The following is a 15,737-nucleotide window of genomic DNA, read 5'->3' on the forward strand; positions in this document are numbered from 1 at the left end:
TAACAGAGAGATGCTTAAGAAACTGTGAAATTTCAGTATTTGTATCTGAGGACTTGTTTGACTTTGCCTGGCAGTGAGGCCTGTGAGCATGGTGTTTTGATAGTGGGGAAGAAAACACATGGATTTCTTTGCTGAAATGAACAAAGCTGTACTCAACAAGGAGGCACAGGTGACTAATCCTGACCTTAAAGGCAAGAACAAACGTGTTTGGTTACAGAAAATCCATGCAACATCCTGATGTTGAAGCTACATCTCAAGTGTTTGCAATTTGTGCCTAATATTATTTCAGAGCTAAGTAAAAAAAACAAACAAACAAAATTTAATATGATACTGGCATACCTAATAATTACCCAGAAGCTCATTACATTATCTCTGTCTCCTTTTGTTACTCTCAACTAAAACCTTGCTCAAAAGCTGTTCTGAAAGACAAAATATGTTGTTTAATGTTGTCTGGGCTCTTACATTCTAAGTTGTGATAGTTTTTCAGGATTTATGGTTTTCTGACACAAATTGCTCTGTGAATGAATTTGAAAAAATGCAAACTAAAAAAACCCAACAAAACCAAACAATTTAATCTTTAGTTAGTATCCCTTAATATATTAAAAAAGTACAAGATAATGTTAAAAATAATGACACAAGTAAGCTGCAGTGGTGGTGAGAAAATTCAGACACCAGAAGAGGTCGAAGTTCTTTTCAGGTGGAGATCAGAGAACCTGCCTGGTTCCAGACAGACAAGTGGGTTTGCTCAGTGTCCCTCTCTCAGGAGCCCCCAGACCCCTAAACCTACGCTGCTATGTGGCTGGAGGTGCCTTGGGTCCTCAAAAGCCAGTGATGTACCTTTAGTGCATGAGTGATACAAAGTTAGTCAGTTCGTTAGTTAGTTCGTTCGTTGTTAGTTTTCCCTTTCCAGGCTTTCCGTGCCAGCGTTGATTCAGCTGTATTTATCTGAACAGAAACCTTTGTTTTGTACTATTTCCCCCGTGCGCGTTTGCCCGTCTGCCGGAGCCGTGCTCAGCCCAGCGCCCGCGGCTGTCTTCCTTAGGCGAGGGCACGGCAGAGCTGGAAGCAGCGCCAAGGGACGGGCTGACACCGAGCCCTGGCGGATCTGAGTGCTCGGTGTGCTGTCGGCGGGTCGGAGCGGGGCCGGAGCGGGGCCGGAGCGGGGTCGGAGCGGGGTCGGAGCGGGGCCGGAGCGGGGCCGGAGCGGGGCCGGAGCGGGGCCGGAGCGGGGCCGGAGCGGACGGGGCGCTGCGGGCGGGAGCGCTCCGTGCCGCGGGAGCGCAGCGCTGCCGGAGCGGAGCAGCCGCCGCCGAGCCCCGCCACAGCCGCACGGCCGGCGGGGCACCGGGGCAGCGAGCAGGGAAACGCGTCCTCAGAACGTGTGGAGACAGCATGGCCTTCAGCAGAGGTTTCTGAAACGGCTTGCGGCGGGGAATTTGTGAGAGGTGAGTGTCGGTGTTTGCCGTCTCCCGCTGCCGGGGCTCCGCAGCTGCGCAGGCTGCCCAGGCAGAGAGAGCTCCAGAACAGCATCCTCTCATTTCTTTTATTTATATCGAAATATTGGGGCAAGTCCAGAGGAGGGTAACCGAGCTGGTGATGGGTCTGGAGCACAAGTCCCGTGAGGAGCGGCTGAGAGAGCTGGGGGTTCTTTATTCTGGAGGAAAGGAAGCTCAGGGGTGGCCTTATCGCTCCCCAGCCTGAAAGGCAGCTGTGGTCAGGTGGAGGGCGGTCTCTTCTTCCAGGCAACCAGTGACAGGACAAGAGGAAATAGCCTCAAGCCATTAGGTTTAGGTTGGACATTATAAGGAATTTCCTCACAGAAATAATTAGACATTGTAATGGGCTGCCCAGGGCAGTGGCGGAGGTGTTTAAAGAAAGACTGGGCATGGCACTCAGTGCCACATTTTTGAATTGCCACGTATTGAAATGGTGGTGCTAGGTTATGGGCTGGACTCGATGATCTCTCTCAGAAGTCTTTTCTGACCCGATTGATTCTGTGATTTTTCTCACAGGAGCATGCTGCTGTCATGAAGAGAGGGCTGGGCCCACTGGTTCCCCTTCCCAGTGTGCAGACATCTTAGGGCAGCAGGTCATTCAGACAGCTGACCCTGAGTGTGGTGAAGGGAAAGAGGAAAAAACAGGTCTCATCCCTAGCCAAGCAATGCCTGTGGCAGACTAGCTGGCCTTTTTTTGCTCAGTGATGTGGGATACACGGGAATGTTTAAATTTTTTTGGACTGCAAGAGGGCATGGGGTCTGTACCAGCACCTTCACAGCTGGAAAAATTATCAACAACTGACAGAAGGGCAGGAGAGCTCATACAGGCCTCTCTCATTCACTTTCTTCTGCCTGTCCTTTACTGTATGTGCAGCACCGGCAGATCCAGCTGTAGCTGCAGAACTGGGGTTGGTCTGCAGGCCTGGATTTGGTGTGTGTACACTCATGGAAGGAGGAGATTGCCTTGTTGTTCCCTCTCCAATGCCTCAGGCCTCATGTACTGATGAAGGGGCATCCCCCAGGGGACACCCACACTCTACTCACCTTAGAAGAGATCTAGTGGAGAGCCATTCAGAGTGCCGATCAAACTTCCAGCACTCTGAATCAGTCTGCAGGAGAGATGATTCTAGGTGAGGCTGTTTCTCTCTGACAGCAACAGAGGGAGCTGATGAAACGTCAAATGGGTTTCAGAGTGCTGACTCCAGCTTCGAGCATTGCGAGGGGAAAGTGGGGAAGGGTTTGCATGCTGCTTGTCCACGAAGGGCTTCTGGGAACTTGACACAGTTGACTTACTGATTAATAATTGAAATATTTAGAAAACGAGTAAAAAATGCTCATAAGTGCTCTGGATATGTTCCTATTATTATGGCCAGAAAGTGCAATTCTATTTTCTACTAAGGAGAATACTAGAGCTTTTCGGTAATGCATACTCAGGTATAGGAAACTCTGGCTCTAAAACAGTCAAAAGTCTTTCCATCTTCAGTTTCTAGAACAGAAAGTTCTGCATGCTGCCTCTGCAAACAGTGATGAAAGCCTCTGTTGTCCTGGGAAATTAGATGTTAATTTTCTAACAAGCAGGATTCTCTGTAACAGAGAATTTATTTAGTCAATAAATCTAGGGCTGGACATGAGCTGTAAAAGTAAACAGGCATTCTTTATAAACAGAATGATCAAACTAATCTTGTTTAGACAGCTCTTTTAGATATCTCATTTAGACATTATTTTAGTTCTTAATATCTTATAAGTGATATAAAATGTATTTTATAAGATAAATAATGCTGTAGAAATGTCTCTTTTTCCTCACCGACAAAAGGAAAGGAGGATGACTGCTTTGAATACATGTCAGTATTGCATTGCCCTACTTAGTGTGCAGATCTGCTTTCTGAGTACTGCTCTTACACAATCAGTGCTATTCTAAAAAGTACTTGACTAATATTCCCATGCATGTTTTTAAAAGGAATTTTTTTCTATTAAAACTGTTTTTCCAGTAACACCTCAGAAATTGCCTAAGAAATTCTTCATCATGAAAACTACTCCACCTAGCAGTCATGCTGCAGCAGGTGTGGAAGGAAGAAACAGCAGGAGAGTTGAAACAGAAAAGTGAGAGGTGAGTTATGCCATATTCAAATGCACAGACAGGATATTTGCTATTCTGATTTTTTTTACCTTGTCTTTGGCCTGGAATCAGTTATGAGGATACTACCTTATCGACATGGATAACAGAAACATGAGAAGGCACATTTAGGAAGTGTCTGCTGGAGAAAAATCAGGAGTAATTTTTTTTGTCATTTATTTGATTCAGCTTTTCTCCTCTTTCTCTGGGCTACTATCCTGTAAACTAAAATCGAAACTAAACTCATGAAGCCCCTGAGATAGGTTTGTTACCTCTGAGGGAATGCATATATTGTAAGAAATATGCACGAAGAGCATGAATGACTCAGTTTGCCACTTGCTTTAATAAGCACTGTGTGTGAAGAAGTTCTGCAGGATGAAGCAGTTGATTTTTTCACACAGAAAGAATGAGGTGCTATGAAAAAATTACCAAAGCGTTACCAAAAAGTACCTTTCTCAGAATATTGCTGTGCAAATAGGTGGTCAGATTTTGGTCAAGGTTGAAAGAACACAAGGAAATTGCTTAACATATGCAAAAAAAAAGACTTCAGAACACTTCCTGTTTAAGTGTTATTTTCTATTGCTGTACATTTTATCAGTTTATACTTCATAGTGAACACTGGCACACCATTTTTTTTTTCTTTTTTAGGCATTATCCATGTCTTTTGGACCATTAATCTATGTTTCAACTACCCATCTTCATTAGAGGTTTCTCTTCACTAGAAAATTGACTTCTTATGTGAAGCATTGGTACTTATGTTAGAAAATCTGTTACCATAATATGGCACTCAGAACCTCTTCTCTACTGCTATCTCTTTGTGACTGTTCCTATATTAAGTTACAACTTTTTATCCAGTGATTACAGTTTCTCCTGCTCTCTCTTTCCCAGGATTGCACCAGTTCCAAAGGTGCTATCAACGTATTAATAGCTGTTTTCACATGATTTCTCTTTTGACCATAACTATTGAGTAATCCTGCTTCAGAAATGCATACCTAATGTCCTTTTAATAGCATCTTATAATCCTTAACTTAAATTGCTGAGAACTTTCTGTGAGGGTATTAAGGTGGAGTCCTTCTGACAAAAGGAGGTGATATCAGCATTGATGATGATGAACTAGGCTTGTTGTCTGATGCTTTGTAGTAATGGTACTCATCTCTGGGTGTTGGAAAGAGACCACGCTTTTATACCATTCTGGGAAACCTGATTATTCTTGGGACAATCACTTAATTTTCTTAATAAAAAAACTAGTCTTAAAAATATTTTTTTCAACAGGAAAGAATGTTTTCTTTCTTCTCACTCCCCTCCATCAACTGATTGTAGAGTAAATTTTAGAACTCTTAAAATAAACAGCTCAATTGTTTTAATAGTCATAGGTCAATCTAGACAACAGAGAAATTGAATGTAACTGCCCTTTTTTGGTGAGATGATAAGCACTTTCTATTAAGAAATGTACAGAAAACATTTTTTTCTTATAATGGAGCATCTTTTACAAGATGAGTATGTGTTCTCTTCAAATGGAGTCATAGAATGATTTGGGCTGGATGGGACACTTAAATATCAACTAGTCCAAATCCCCTTCAATTAACAGGGACATTTTCAACTAGGTTAAGTTGCTCAGAGCCCTGTCCAAACCAGCATCGGATGTTTTCAGGGATGGGGCATCCACCACCTCTTCAGGCAACATACTACACTGCTTCACCACCCCATTGTAAAAAATCTCTTCCTTATATCTAGTATTAATCTCCCTTCCTTTAATTTAAAACCATTACCTCTTGGCCCATCATAACAAGCCCTGCTGAAATGTCTGTGCTTCTTTCTTATCAGCCCTCGGTAAGTATTGAAAGTCTACAATAAGGAGTTCCCAGATTCTTCTCTCCTTCAGGCTGAGCAACCACATCTCTCTCACCCTGCCCTCAGAGAAGACTGCTCCAGCTTTCTGATCACTTTTGTGGGTCTGCTCTGGACCCACTCCAACAGGTTTTTCTTGAAGGCCCCAGCGTTGGACACAGCATTCCAGGTGGGATCTCACCAGAGAGGAACAGAGAGGCAGAATCACCTCCCTTAATTTGCTGGGCACTTGTTTTTTGTGCAGGATACAATTGGTTTTCTGGACTGTTAGTGCCCATTTCCAGCTCATGTCCAGCTCCTCATCCATTGGTGCCCCCAAATCCTTCTGGGCAGGGCTGCTCTCAATCTTTTCTTCCCCCAGCCTCTGTTGATATTGGAGGTTGCCCTGAGCCAGGTGCAGCACTTCGAACTTGGCCTTAGTGAACCTCATGAGGTTCATGTGGATTCTATATATATCTAGATTTATACTGTAAATTACAAGTTGAAGTTGAGTTAGAGCAAATGCATTCAGAGTTCTAGATCCAGGACTACAATATTTTCCTAAATTGTGATATGGGTATCTTTGCAATATATTGTGGTGTGACCAAAACCCAAGTTCTTCCTAAAACCATTTGAAAATCAGTCCTGGCTAAACCCATACAAAAATCTACTTGTCTTCTCAGATATAGTAATAAATGACTATTTACTTTGTGCAGTCTGTCAGTATAAAGGAATGGGATCTCTTGAGAATAGAATCTTCTCACATACCAGTGGATGTGTGTGGTCCGTTTCTGGGCCAAAATATTACTTCTTTGTATACACAATCATTTTTCCATAGAAATGTCTGCACAGATTTTAGAGGGACACATATCCAAGCAATGTGATTAGCTTTCTGCCAAGCTGTCTGTATAAATCACACAGAAAATGCCTCTCAAAGCTGAAGGCCTGCTGTAGAACAGCTGGAACAACAGGATTTTGAGGAAGAGTAAAACAGACTGTGTGGTAGGGCAGACTTCACAGGCACTGGAGAGAAAGAATTCACTAATCTTGAGTGGCTGATTAAAACATCTACTGCAGTTCCACGTGGGCTCTCTTTGGCACTGGTAGCTCTAAAAAATTAATTTCCTTTCAGCTCTTCTGTTTCAGAGCAGTACAAACAGTATAGGGTTGTGCTGTGGAATGGGCAGAGGATATATGTTATGTGGATAGTGGGTACATGAGGGTGCAGAGCATGCAGAGGTAGCGGAGTTTTTTAGCTCTTGACTGTAGGGAAAGGTCAAACTGTCCCTAGCACTGCTGCTGGTTTAGTCTGTGGGGTAGTTGATTAATTTACTACATAAAATATCCTATGAGTGAATGAGCATTAGGGAGTGTGAATGATCAAGTGATTTGAAAACAGGGAGAATCTGGAGATAACCTGTGAAATTATACAGGCATTCCCATAGTTATTTGAGTGTGAGAAAGTTAATTAGATATCAGACTAATATTTTGGTGTCTTCTGACTTGAACAGATGATTTGTTTTGGTGCTCTAGCTATTTCTCTTTATGAATCTGGATTCCACCCCCTGCAGAAGAAGTTGGGGTTTATGTGAAAGATTTGTACTTTCATTGCCTTCCTCAGTGCAAATAAGCCTCATTTCAGAGCAGTTAATAGCAACATTATAGGGATAAATCACAATGTTTTTTCCCTTGTTGAGAAATGAATATAGACTTCAAGAAGACCAGGCTTGATGCCTCCCACCTACTTGTTAATTGAGTAGTTTGATGGGTCAGTACTGACCACTTATCACTTCCTGAGTCTCATTTTGAGAGTTGACACAGGCATGTGAGAGACAAAAATCATATCAAAAGCCAGTGATATTCTCTAGTAGTCAGGCAAAAAACTGACACGGCACAACGAAATTTGATTTCCACTGGGAAGAAAGCCTGTTATGCATATTCATGTGTCCATGAAGTAGGTGAATAGAGCTAGAAGGATAACCAGTATGACTTGGGGTAGATGAATTACTCACAAGAGAAGAGAATCCTGAAATGAGTTAGAAATCTTGCTGTCTCATTGCTCCGTACCAGCTGCCAATGTTAAAGAAGAAAATTATATGCAGACTTTCAGAAGTGTTGCCATTCATTGAATATTACAATTAAGTGCCTTATGTTTCTTGAATTATCTTAGTTGGTGGGATCTAGAATGGCTTTGTAAAATTTTCAAAAGTAATGAAAAATCTAGATATTAGAAATACAGTTTTTCTATACTGCAAAGCCTCATTTTAGTAATATTAGGCCTTTCTAGGGTTAGAATGCAGTGTTACAGATCCCATTGTGCAGATCTGAGGTCAATCCTGCAAACCTACTTAGTCGTTTAGCTCCACAAAATTTTAGACACTGAAGAAAATAATTGTAATCTATTTACTCGTCTTCAGAGAGAAGGAATACTACTGCTGAGAGGGGAAACATTTGCTGTCTGTCAAACTGAATTTTGGAAAAGGGGAGAAGGTTAAAGAAAGAGCATGGAAGAGATGCATGATGTAAGTTTTCCACAAGTGTCATTGAAATTTTATATAGGATGTGTATGTGTATATTTATAGAGTACAAATACTTAATCAGTGTTGAATTCTTTTTTGAACAGGAGAGGTTAGTTGTAGAGACAAATATTGTCTCTGCCCCTGAAATTTTTATGACTCCTTGTAATTACTGATCTGGGGAATAATTTCAAGAAGGAAATTAAAACACAGAGAAAATTGCAAAAATGTGGGTCTTCAGCATTTTGCTCTTCACACTACATACAGCAATATAATTTCTTATACATAAAAATCTAGCATTAAATGATTTAAAATGTACATAAACTGTTTTTTTTTAATAGTGCTGAGGAGTCTTTGCAGCCTAATGCAGACAATAACCACAAGAGATGACTCATCCCTCTCACACTTGTATTGGTTTTTGTTTCTCGTTACTGTGCTGTCATGAGCTTAGTGTGGTGTGATCAAAGAGCCAGTGTTTTAAAAACCTTTTCCTGTGGTTAGGGATTGGTGGGGTAGACATTTGGGGGAAAATAAACACCAGCGAGTAAAAGAGTAAATTACTGTATAAGGGGGTTCTGGAGTGGGAGAGCATATGTGACAAATTCTGCTGCTAGCAACTTCTGGCAAAAACAAAGGCAAAAAAAGCAAAACCACCATGTTTTATACCAAACAGTGGTTCAACTTAAACAAAATATAGTGGAGTCTATTCTCAGTTCTAGCTGACTGCATGCATGGAAGTTTGAAAAAGCCAATGAAATGTGGCTTTTACCTAGTTTAGTGTGTCTAGTGTTTTGAACCTACCCAGGATAAATTAGGCCCTTCAAGCCTCCTCTAGACTGTGTAGAGGCAAATTTAATGAGAATGTGAAAGGCTTAGGCCTTAGAAGAAGGCCTAAGTTTTGCATTAGGCCTGGTGTTTGGCATTACTGATTTGTGTGTGATGAATCTTCAAACACAGGATGTCAAGAGAAGACCTAAAATGAGCTTAGAAGTGGTTACCACCATGAAGCTGTCCACAGCTTTGGAGCAGGAATTGAAGCTTCATATTACTGGCTGCTGTCATGATTACTGTAAGTTAATTCTTCCAGTGTGTTGCTTTTTCTGCAGATTATGAATTCTTCTGTATGTGTCAAGAAAGATGGTGACGTGTCCCCTTCACATGAAATGGAATCACTGCAGGACATAACTTTCATACAGCTTCCTTCAGCCATAGATCTCAACACAACTTTCAAATCAAGCAGATCTACCTCCACTTAAAATTAAGTTAAATGTTTTAGCAATCAGCTTTGTCCATCTAGTAGCCAGTAACCACGGAAGCAGTTTAACTGAGTGGACTTTATCTTGTTTTGGAAGACAGCAGAGACATTGTTTGTGGTTTGGGTGATGCATTCTAAATTTTCATTTATTTCTTTGTTGGTGAACAGACAAGAAATAAACACTCACAAGTTACACACAAACACATGTAAATCTCATGTCTGAAGATTCTGAGCACTTCCCAAGATCTAACAATCTTCTTTATGTGTATGTGCTTATAATTGCTCCTGGGAAGATTTTTTCAACATACCTTTGGGAATTTTTGTGTATATCTATGAACAGAGCAAAGATTTGTTGTATGATATAAAATGATAATGCACAAGACTGACAACATTAACAACAGTGGTTTATGGAAACAATTTCTGCTACAACAGTCAGGTCTGTAATTAAACAGGCTGATGGATTCAACTGTTCTCCAGAGAGATTTTAGTTACCAAAATATGATACCAGACCTTGGATTATGGTAGCACACTCTGTGCTTCAGGGGTCATGCAAAATGAGAATGTCCTGGTTTGGTATTAAATGTTGTACACCATCTGCTGCTGACCTACATGACATAACAGAGTGTTCTGAAGCTAATTATTACAGTAATTTGTTTTGCAAGTGCAATGTGCCCAGCATCAGGGACAATGGGAGCAGTACTCCCATCATACATTTACTGAGCAAGCCCTGAAGATGAGGAGCAAAGCTTCCTTAATAACTTTTTCCTATTTTTCCTACCATCTGCAGGGTAAATGTTATCATTAACTCAAAGATGGTGGACAAACTGTACCATATAGACCCTATGTCTTTCTCAGTCACAAGAATCATCTTGGAACAAGGGTGTTTTTGGATCTGTATCTGTTGGAGAAGGAGACTCATTTCTGGTAGAAGAAATTAGGGTGAGTGAAGTGGCAATGTAAAATGCAGGGTGACAGATTAAAAAATTCTAGTGGGTAAACAGATGCTGCCGTGCAAACATTCACGTTTGAGGAGACTAGACTTACAAGGACCTCGGCTTGTCAGAGATACTCTTCTTCATGTAAGTGGAATGGTTGCCAGTAAAGGTTTCATAGAAGAATTCTCTGGATGTTTTTCCACAGTCTCTCTCTCTCCCGAACCGTATTTCCTCTTACCCCAGCTTATTATCTACTCTTTTTTTTCAGTAATTTTTAGTAGCTTTGTTAGAGCTAAACATGCTGGGCTGGAGCATTGCGAATCTCACTGCTATCACTGTAGGACCTGCTGCACACATCTGGAATGGATGAACTTTCCAAGCCATTGAAAGCATTGATTTGAATTCCAGTTCCAAATGTTTCATGTCCAGCTTGAATAAAAAAGGAATATGCCTTGCAATTTGCACCAGTGATGGAGAAGTGCAAGTACTAGATAACTTAATTTTTTCTGTCATTCTCCATTTTTAGCTAAAGTGGCTAAACTATTTGATACTGATTTTTTTTTTTTCTTATGGAAACAAATGGAAAAGATTGACTAAACTATATAAGAACTCTGCTGAAAACATATGTAGCACTTCCCAGTATCATATTCCACCTTACCGGATATCCAGACCTAGTGACATCCAGAACTAGCTATGTGTAATGGAGTTTCTGAAACCAAAAAGCTCATGATGGAATTAATGAATCAGTATTCCAGTGACAATCAGATTATTTTTCCACCTGTAAGAGGAACTATCACTAAATTATTTTATTCAGCATGGACTATGTTTTTATTTTATGTATTTTGCTAAGATCACTCTAGCAGTGAACGTCTTTAGAGTTCAGTTCAAAATTCTTCTTATAGGTTCATGTTTGAGAATTTGATTTCATTCTGATTATACACATATATCTGAGCCCGCTGTTATGGGACACCACTACTAACAAGAGGATTTTGTGTGAGTTTAGCTGAGGTGCTAGATAATAACTATCCCTACCTGCTGCAGTCATGAGTCAGCAATCTGAAGGTACTGAAGTACTGTGTTTCCATGTATGAACTCATAGAAACTGTAAATTTAGAAATTTACATAGACATGTAAATAAATAGCTTTAAGTTCACAGGTGTGTACTTCCCTTCAGTCTGACTTCTGCACCACTGATATATGTGTTGAAATTTGGAAGTACTCATTGTCTTACTTGTGAAATAAATGAGCTTGAAGTTTTCCTTATGTCAATTCAGAACTGAGGAGTGGCCAAATTGCAAACAAATGAAGGGAACAAATTTTTCTTTCTTCTTGATGTCAAATTTTTATTTCTTGTTTGTTTTGGATTGTCAGTTGTGGAACATTGAAACCAAAAAGAGGCTGAGAAATATGTTTGGCCACCTGTTTGTAATTGGAGCTGGAATCATTGTATTCTGAGCAGGTGAGTAGTAAAGTCTGTTCCCATAAAGTCTTGCTGCTTTTACTCAGGCAAAAGTCCCATTCATTTTAGCTGATTTTCTTGGCTTTGTTCAAATGTGATTTACCTGTTCCCCCACCTCTTGTCCATCTCAGAAATCATTTGTAGATTTATTGTATGTCAGGAAAGCAGCCAGAGAGGATTGAACCTGTTTCTGCAGTCTCTGTTTCTTATTCTCCTTCCAAAAAACTGTCACCACATGCAGAATTTCACTATGATTTGGAGACTGTGACTCTGGTTTTGTGCAAAGCCTGAGCTTGAAACTCTTTTGTCTCCAGTGGGCCTGAACTTCAAAAATCATGGCCTGCCCTGTACTGGGGAGACAGTGTATAACTTAGATGGCCCCTCCACCGATACCAAGACTCATCTGTCTTTTCAAATGCACAGCAAAGCACAGCTGTTAACAGTTGCACACCTGTCTAGCTGTGTATGTGCAAAGAAAGGCCAGCTCATTGCTCTCTACAACCCAAGAAGGGATGTAGTGGCTGACTTTTGCATTGTCAAGAGTGTATTTTATAATAGCAGTGGAATAGGTGAATACTTTGTATTTAGGTATTGTTTCAGTATGGAGGCTCAGATGACAAAGATCAAATGCACTCCTGTGTTTTTTTTTCACCTCACTTTCTGTTTCAGGTCTTTGACATGAAGGGGCTGAGGGGAGACTTGTGTGTGATGAATGTTTCTGTGACTTTAAAATCGTATGTTAGTGTTCTGTTTTACTTAAATGGAAAGATAATAACAAGGGTAGACTAACTATCGTTAACCCAAAACAAAACTATTATCTCCTGATAAGAGCAGCAGTGGCAGATTTATTTTTGGATTCACAAGATGCTCTGGTTGTGATTGCATGAGGTCTGCATGGTAGAGGTACAAGGAAGTACAGGCAAACCAGCTGAACAAACAGTTAATAAAATGCAGTTGCAATTATACTGTGTGGGTTAGGTTACAAGGATGCAGGTGTAATATCCTGCCAGTGCCAAGTGGCATAACCTCACTACAGTAAGAAATAGTTTTGGTTCGCATTTCCTCTTGGTCAAAGCAGTGGAAACAACAGGAACTTTAGAGCAGAAATTGGTGATAAAATTCAGTGTGAACATGCGAACTACAGTTATGATTGATACGTTAGGTTGAGGTAACATTTATTTCTTTTTCTACATTTGAAACTAACCAGATAATTCTAATATTAGGGCAGAGTTTAAATAACTGCACAAGGAGAAAAAAAAGGCATAGGGTTAATATTGTTGAGTCAATGAGTTATTCTAGAGTTAAAATTAGAGCAGTGTTCTTACACTAAACTTCACTATGGAAGTTTCCAAAGTATCAATTGGCTTTGGGATGGCATTGTAATTGTTGTGGTTAAAAATAGTCCAACAGCACATCATCATGAATCTGTAAATAAATTTCATTACCATCAAGTCCATTATACAAGCACACAGCAATTGCTTGTATAATAATGTTTCTTGCAATAAGTCAGGTTTGTATATGCATTTTTAGTGCTTCCAAATAATTCAACATGTATCTGAAAAATCTTTGAAAGCCATCATGGGAAGGTCTCCAGTTATGAACCCTTGTTAAAATAATGAAAACCTTTAAATAAAACTGTTGCAGTAATGACTCATATCTGTTTCTCAGGTACCCAGAAGGATTGTACTGAGCTTGCTGATTTTATTTCGGTGTTGTACTAGTTGCAGGTGTGAAATTTCCAGCAGGAAGCTCTTCTGATTTGTCATAGGATTAATGTAAGAAATATCCATAAAAAAAGGTAAAGTACATTGCAAGGTCTTTTCAGTATTTTCAGTTCAACTCCCCTATTAATGTCTAAAAGCCATATCTAGGAGCTAAACTTGAACAGTAGCTGTGCTTCAGGCAGGGTATTCCTCCCTGCCTTTGGTAGACTGATGGTAGTGGCTGTAGAAGAGTGAATCCATTTCCCAACACGCAGCTGGTACCACAGTGTCAGGCCGTGCAGATTTTCCTAAAGCCTTGGAGTGGGAGGAAGAAATGAGGCAAGCAAAAGGACAGAACTGAAGAATACATGATAACTTGCTAGAAAGCCCTTTAGCAGTACAATGCAGTTTTACACCGCCTCTCTGCTGGGTGTGGAGTCATACCTGGCTTTGGCAAAAAAATCACCTTGTGAGAGGATTTTTCATGAAGAACAGGAAATAGTTTATATCAAATGGCTCAGCAGCTGAGCAGAGTGTAGATTAGTGGCATACACTGCTCTCATGATAAAAAATGGTATTCTGCCCAGCTTGAATGGAGCAGCTGCTTGGCTCCTTCTTGTTATCAGTCACCTCCACAGTCAGGGTGTGCATTTCATAGTTGTTCTGTGTGTCTTCTTACTGAAATGCTGTTGTTCTGCTGACACGGCTCACTCTGATGTGGTTTGCTTCTGAAGAAACATTGGTGTGATGAAGCTGCTTTTACACTAAACCCATGCTGCCTTTTCTTGTCTGCAGTGGTTCACTATTAGGATCTATCCATCACTGCGATGTTCAGCACAGTGTTGGCATTCTTTGTCCAAAAACACCAAGCATTTGCTGCCTGAAATTGTCACTAGCCAACCTGTTGCTGGCAATTTGGTCTAGGGGTGGGATATTGAATATCTGGCCTAGCAAGCCTGGTGTGAAACTGCAGTCACAGACAGTGCAAACCATACTTCCTGCCATAGCAGTTAAAGTATATGAAGAAGTCATATTGCTCAGGCAATTTTTCAAATTATCTTATTGATGTCTATTAGTTTCTTCTGTCTGTGATGCAATTAATTTTAAGACCTTCCTGGATAAGTTTGCTAAGGCTTTTATACTGGATTACTAGGCCTCTGTAAATATACTTCCAAATAGAAATAGCATCTGTCATGTTTTCTTCTATCTATGTACCTTCACAAAAAAGTTTGCTGGTGTAGTACTTTAAAGTTTGCAAACAAGTTAGTTGGATTTTTTGAGTCTTGAAAACTACTTCCACTGCAATTAGTTTGATATATGAGGTTCCTTTTGCCCTCCTCCCTGTATTTTCTTGCTATTGTTGATGACAAATAACATGAAGAAGAAAATTTTAAATGAAACAATTTAAGATTTTTTTATCTTTATATCTGTGTAGGACCCAGGTCAGGTAATAGTAGTAAGAGGCAGGAGAGTCCAGCATTTACAAGCTGTTTGTCCTCCTAAAAGTATCTGGGGCTGGACTGTAGTGCTGGGGTTAAAGGCTCAGGGATGTTTATTGAAATGGGTGGAATTGAGTTCTGAGAAGCTTTTCTTCATGTAGATTCTGGGCCTTGGCATATCCTGGAAACATCCCTGGAGAAACTGGGTCTCTTGTAAGTCCTGTAGGCCACTTTGTTTAGACTACTGTGATGACTTGGCTTAGGCAGTAAGACTCTGTCCTGCTTGGTTCTTTTGGTACTGAGGTGTGAGTCTGTGGCATTTGAAGGGAAAGCAGAGAAGCTGGAGTTTTATGATGGTGTGTGGGACAGTGTAGGCTACGAAACAAGGGCAAGGAGAACAACATTTGAAGTTTTGGAATCCTACACTACACTGAGTGTTCATTCCGAGTGCTTGTTTTAGCTCTTTTTGACAACTAGAATTCAAGCTAAAACTCCTCTGTTCTTCCAGCTAACCTCTGAATCTGTTCTGGCATCTGTTTTCTTTTTATTTTTTAGTCTGTGACATGGTGTCCTTGGCAGACAAAAGTCCTTGCTACAGGAGGCGGAATGAAAGATGGGATTTTGCATGTCTGGCACATGAATTGTGAGAAAATCACCCAAAGTGCAATTGCAGATTCACAGGTGAAATGATGAAATGTCTGCATACTTAGGCTATGCTCTTTTTGTATAGCTGTGCTCATTTGGCAAACTCCCACTGACTTTGAGGGTGGTTCTGCAGTAAGAGGAGCAGCAGGATTTTCTCTGAATGTGCAGTTGTGCTACATCGAGCACTACAGTGTGTGATTGACTCAGAGCAGTTTGTTGTTTCTCATTCACCACTTCTGTCTCCACACAGAAGTGATTGAAGAGGAGATAGTCTTGAAGCCAGACACTTTCCATATTATTTCTTTGTTGGCAATGATAGTTTTGGACAAAACTCTAAATGTGGAGAGAA

The 15,737-nt window shown here is 40.6% G+C and overlaps 1 long non-coding RNA gene across 1 annotated transcript; it reads left to right on the forward strand.

Annotated features, from left to right (window-relative positions):
• Window positions 1–1,369: 1,369 nt before the first annotated feature.
• On the forward strand, window positions 1,370–13,399 carry LOC111941481 (uncharacterized). Its single transcript, XR_015280075.1, has 7 exons — window positions 1,370–1,445; window positions 3,485–3,603; window positions 4,258–7,958; window positions 8,910–9,021; window positions 9,995–10,146; window positions 11,514–11,601; window positions 13,323–13,399. It is a non-coding gene; the product is annotated as an uncharacterized LOC111941481 (long non-coding RNA).
• The last annotated feature ends 2,338 nt before the right edge of the window (window positions 13,400–15,737 follow it).

This window comes from Cyanistes caeruleus, chromosome Z (genome assembly GCF_971803275.1).
Source record: "Cyanistes caeruleus chromosome Z, bCyaCae1.hap1.1, whole genome shotgun sequence".
Lineage (NCBI taxonomy): Eukaryota > Metazoa > Chordata > Aves > Passeriformes > Paridae > Cyanistes > Cyanistes caeruleus.